Source organism: Aptenodytes patagonicus, chromosome 7 (genome assembly GCF_965638725.1).
Source record: "Aptenodytes patagonicus chromosome 7, bAptPat1.pri.cur, whole genome shotgun sequence".
Classification (NCBI taxonomy): domain Eukaryota; kingdom Metazoa; phylum Chordata; class Aves; order Sphenisciformes; family Spheniscidae; genus Aptenodytes; species Aptenodytes patagonicus.
In genome coordinates this window covers 37,849,137-37,855,136 of record NC_134955.1, presented here as the reverse complement: position 1 = coordinate 37,855,136, position 6,000 = coordinate 37,849,137, and positions in this window count along the sequence as shown.

Here is a 6,000-nt window from a genome sequence, read left to right as displayed (position 1 = left end):
ACTAAAATACGGTTGTGATATTCTTAAAATAAAGTCAATTTTCTGCTGAAAAATACAAATCACAAAACAAGTTATTGCCTGATATACCATGCCAGATCCTAAGAAACCAAAGCCAGATACATGTATTTTAATTTTTGTTAGTAGTCGATGAGAACATCAAACAAATATCCATAAAAATGCTTTTTCTTTGGCTAAATGATGTGCATTTTAGGCACTAAAAATGTTCACAAGCTGAACAGGCATCGACTTTCCTTGCTGATCTACAGGTGTTTGGATAATCCAAACAGACCACACAGAGTACAACGTAAAGAATTCTGACATACGTAGCTGAGCTTACAGTATTTTAGGTTTCTGAGTACAGATTCAAAAAAAATGAAATTTCATTTTGAAAATACAATAGAGTACAAGCATTGAAATGAAGAAAATGTTATGAATTGCAATAGGAGCACCAATTCACTACTCTTTCTTTCATTGAAATGTCATTGTTTTGTAGGACAACACTGAAGCACTTGTTAAATTTATTGCAGTTATGCTTGAACACTTATTTCCACTTCTAATGTTTCAGAAACTCTGGTCCCATTTTTTTTTTCTGCATAGTCTGCGAAAGGGTCTTGCTGGAGCTATGTGGAAGATTTGCTTCAGATACCCAAAGCTGGCTGTGTGGGTTCAAGATTTATTATGTTTATTAACCGTAGCTCATGATAATCAGATGTCAAAGTCAAGTATGTAGGAATTCTGTCTTGTGATCTGGTGATATTTTTTTTTGGATACTTAAAGAAAAAAAAAGGAAAGGGGAAAAAAATTAGACAAGGACAGAAGGCAAGTAAGAAACAGAAGGCCCAGCTAGAGGTTAAAATCATCATCTGGTATACTGAAGACCCAAATATTTTAATATGACTTTTCTAATGGTAGGTCCTTCTGATCTGGAAAGGCAATTCCGTACTGGGATTAAGAAAAGCAGTTTTGGTTTTGATGAATCGTAACTTTTACAATTCTCCCAGCCTACTCTGGTCACTAGGCTAACATCTCTAATCATTAGGTCAGCAGAGAGAATATTTCTCAGTCTTTTTAAACCTGTCTGGAAGGGATTTCTGGAAGTCGCCTAGTCTAACCTCCTACTCAAAGCAGGGCTAACTTCAAAGTTAGACGAGATTGTTCAGGGCCTTTTGTGGTCAGGTTTTGAACATCCACAAGGATGGGGGTTGCTGAGCCTCTCTATACAACTTGTTCCAGTGCTTAATTTCTCTCACTGAGGGTTGGCTTTTTTTTTCCCTGATATCCAGTCTGAATTCCTCTTGCTGCTGCTTCCAGTTGTTGTGATTTATTTTTCCATGCATATCTCTGAGAAGAGTTTTGCTCCCTATTCTCCATAACCCCCTGTTAGGTACAAAAGACTGCAAACAGAACCCCATCAGCCTTCTTGCCTGCAAGCAGAACAAACCAAGTTCCCTCAGCTTCTATGTATATCTATACAAATCATATATGTGTATATGTCATGTACTCCAGTCCCATACCCATCTTGGTGGCTCTCTCCAGTTTCTCACTCTCAAGGCAACAAAACAGGACACCATACTCCAGGTGCAGCCTCATGGGTGCCAGGCAGAAAGGAATTATCATTTCCTTTGGCCCACTGACTACATTCTTGCCAACGAAAACCCATCGGTGGCTAGTGGTATGTCGTGGTTTAATTTCAGTCGGCAACTAAGCACCACGCAGCCGCTCGCTCACTCCCCCCCACCCGGTGGGATGGGGGAGAGAATTGGAAGAGCACAAGTTAGAAAAACTCGTGGGTTGAGATAAAAACAGTTTAATAATTGAAATAAAATGATAATAATAATATGATAATAATAATAATACACAAAGCAAGTGATGCACAGTACAATTGCTCACCACCCGCCGACCGATGCCCAGACAGTCCCCGAGCAGCGGCCCCCCCGGCCAGCTTTCCCCAGTTTATGTACTGAGCATGACGTCACATGGTATGGAATGTCCCTTTGGCCAGTTTGGCTGTGCCCCCTCCCAGCTTCTTGTGCACCTCCAGCCTTCTCAGTCGGTAGAGCATGGGAAGCTGAAAAGTCCTTGGCTAGTGTAAGCATTACCTAGCAACAACTAAAACATCGGTGCGTTATCAACTTTGTTCTCATCCTAAATCCAAAACACTGTACCAGCTACTAGAAAAGAAATTAACTCTATCCCTGCCAAAACCAGGACATGGTATCATCTCAACGGCACGTCCCTGTCTCATGTTCAGGTTGTTGTCCACCAGAGCCCCCAGACTGCAGACCTGCTGCATTGCTAGTCAGCCCGCAACCTGTAGTGTTGGATGGGATTATTCCATCCCAGGAAGGATTTTGCATTTGTCTTCCTCTTCTTTATACGACTGGAAAAAGCTTCAATGAGGACTTCCTCCTTAATCTTCCCATCTTTTTTCTTTAAACAGTCCTAGAATATCCTTGAATTAAGATAGCATCGCGGAGCCATATGGACTTAGCACCTAAAAATATTCAGAGCAAGTCTCTCCTCTTTCTACAAACTTTGACACAAATAGTCTATCTTTTTGATATTTTATCTAATAAAGCTTTGGAAGGGATGCAATAGAAGCAATATCTGATTTTATATCTGTCCAGTCTTTTTTGCTCTTTTCATAGTTAAAGCTGCCCTCTTACAAAAGCATTTCATCCAATATTCCAATCAAGGGTGGCCCTTTTAAATACAACACAGTCAAGCAGTTGCTGTCTTAAAATGCGAGTTTTAAAACCATCTGCTATCAGTGGCATCTGCCCGTGTTCCAATTGGTAAATGCTCTTCCTTTTTTCCTGAAACGATGCTGCTTTCTCTCACCTATTTCAGAAATATCATACAAGTCTGGCAATATTAGAAGAGTTGCCCATTCATTTCTATGGCAAGCCCAGAGAAACCTGTGGATAATTGTCACTGTTTGGCAGCTGGCTTTGCATATTTACATATATATGGATGGATAGATTTTCTTTTCAGTGTTAATTTGAAAAGGAATTCAGAGGACTGACACACAGAACTTTCGTACTAGTTTAATTTAAATTGTTGAAGCAGAATAAAATCTCAATCTATCAAGACAGTTCTGTTAGGCAGATTTTTTCTTAGAGCAAGAATTACTATCTTGGTAAGAGTCAATAAACCAGGTCACAGTTCGGCCTAAGCAGTCTCTTTGGAAACAGCCTTGTTACATAGATGAAATTGAGACACATTTGGACAAAAAACCTTCTCCTGAGAACAACTAGTGAACTGCTTTTCCAGTGTTGCACTGCACTGTAATACAGGGCAAAATACGTTGCTGTCACAGGGCTTCTGTCAGTATGACCTCTTAAAGTTTGCAGAATCAATTTAGTCCAACAATGTTAGCATAAAAAAAGCACATAAATCACTGAAAGGAGGAAGGGAAGAAATGTTCTCAAATATCGTTGATCAGAGCATATCCACAATCATATTATGAATGAAGGGGAAAAAAAAAAGGCAGCAAAAAGCAGTGAAAAAACAGTACCTTTATTTTGATTGCGCTAATGGTCATGGTTCAAAAATGTTTGTATCATATATGATGAACACTTTGCCATTGAAGCATTTTACCTTATGAAACAGCTGAGAAATTAAACTGGGCAAATCATGAGTATTTCACACAGCAAAGATGATCAAAAGCTATGATGTCAAGATCTGTCCAAGCTGCTTGTGAAAACCATTGGGAAGGTTATTTACTAGCCTATCTCATATTTTCAAGATTCAATTTCCCAACTTGCTCTGCCTTTTTAAGAACTTCTAAAGAACTTTTTTCTGTTTGTTAATTTGCAAATTGAAGTTAAGAGACAATATATTCTTCCCACTTTTCCCCAGCGTGTCTTACCTCACATTGCAATCAGAGGTAAGTAGAGTGTGCAAACATTTTCAAAAAGAAACTGTTTCTGCCTAAATTTAGACCTTAAAAGGACCCTTGAGTATTTTACACTATATAACAAATTACAACTTCTACTTCGTTGACCTGACAAAGGTAAATTATGATCAAGTCCAGAAAAGAAGAATTCATAGCAGGAAAGATGAAAGACCCCTGAGTGGGAGATGTACTAATGGCCTTTACAGTAATGCAGCATCAAGAAAGTTAATTCCAGAGAGCTTTTCACAATTCTTTTAATATTTCTTTTTCTTTATCATAGCATAATACCTGACTTGACAACAGAAATGTCAACAGTTAGGGCTCTATTCTTCAAATCGTCATGCTCTATTAACACTGTTTTTCTGTGGGATTTACCCTGTCAAAGAAGGAATCACCAAGGAGTAAGGTCTATGGTTGTCTTATTCACTAAATCCCTCTTCTCGGTGATGCACAAATGACTAAGTACTTTTGGTGCCACTGCAGGACAGAAAGTTAAAACAGGTCAGTCTCAGGTTAGGGTGATAGGAAGTTTGTCCTGCGCATGCCAGATGTTTTGTATGCAAAAGAAACACAAAAATCTCAGGTGTTTCAAAAAAAATGCACGTAAGGAATAAGTGCATGAGGGCAGCTCTTCCTGCCGTTGTCTCGTGTAAGGGCATTTGACTACATGTGATTGTACACAACAAAATTACTCACACACACACGCTTGTATTACTGGTACTTCTGACATATGGTAACGTGAATGTTCTTTCAGTTCTTTCCAGGATGCGCAGCTGTGCTTTGCTAGTGTTCTTCACTACGCAGTGATGCAAGGTGGGCCTGGGTCCTAGGAAGGGAATAAGATGAGACACCTTAGTAGATCACTGCCGAGGCCCATTGCCTCATGGGTTCCCATGCAGCTGCACCGCCTCTACGTTTACACACAGTTACATACCTTACCTGCGTGCACTATAAGGCTTACGAGGAAATCTGCTGTGACACTATAGTACTGAGTATTTGGATATTAGCAAAGTGAGGGCTGAGGTTAGGCACCTTATGTGTTGGACTTTGAAAGGATGGAGGGAGGCTGTTTTTGCTGGTAAGTTGAAAGTATCTCTCCTTTCGTCATGCCCTGCACCTCCAGCATTTGGACCGGCTACTCAGGCTGAGAACTTAATTTGCTCCACAGTGCACATAGTCTGTTGGGAAAAAAATCACAGTAGAAGTCAAATTAGGAGGGGCTTATTGTCAATGTAGAATTGTTTTATAGAATGACCTCTCCAGTGCTGAGCAAATATTGGTTTTGGAAAATGAAGTGGGAAGTTTTACTACTGTTGTCATTTGACTGAATCATATGGCTTCATGTTTGGACAGAGTCTCTTGTGCTGCCTCAAATAATTATCAGTAGTATTTATGTATGTGAGGAAGAATGGGAAATGCAGATGTGAACCTGTGGGATAAAACCTGTGTGTGAGCAGCTACATATGAAGATGACTTTCTTCAATTTTCTAGTAATTACTTATAGCTATATTTTGCCCTACAAAAACCCTAGGACATAACCGTGAGAGTAGCACCTACTTAAAAGTTACTCCCTTTCCATTTCAATCCTTTTAATTTTCAATCCTTCAGAATATTCCTTCTCCTTAAAAATATTTCTTCTGCTAGAATATAGGATTTAATAGCTACATGGAGGCTTTAAAGATGAATTTTTGGTCACTTAATTTCCCTTACAAACTAGTGGTAAGATTATCTTTCTTACATCAGTTTTATACTGGAAAAATGCTGAGCAACAGTCAAATAAAGTGTTTCCTGTTTTGTACAAGTAAGAAGCAAATTGGACCCGCTATTTAGATGCTAAGATACATCTTAAGGAGAATATATTGGAATAAATTGAGAGATTTTTAATAAGGGAAGAGGGTGTGCACTTAATAGAAAGAGCATATAGAGACCCTGACTGTGGCTAATGTGCATAAAAAATTCAGCCTGTCAGATCCTCACTTTTCTAATTCAGTAATCTAAATAATTTATTTGACATTTTAGCTCAAGATGACCTTTCTTGGGAAAAAATTACTGTTTTAAACTTTTAGCAAGTGCAACCACTGCAGAGGATTGCTGTTGAAGTC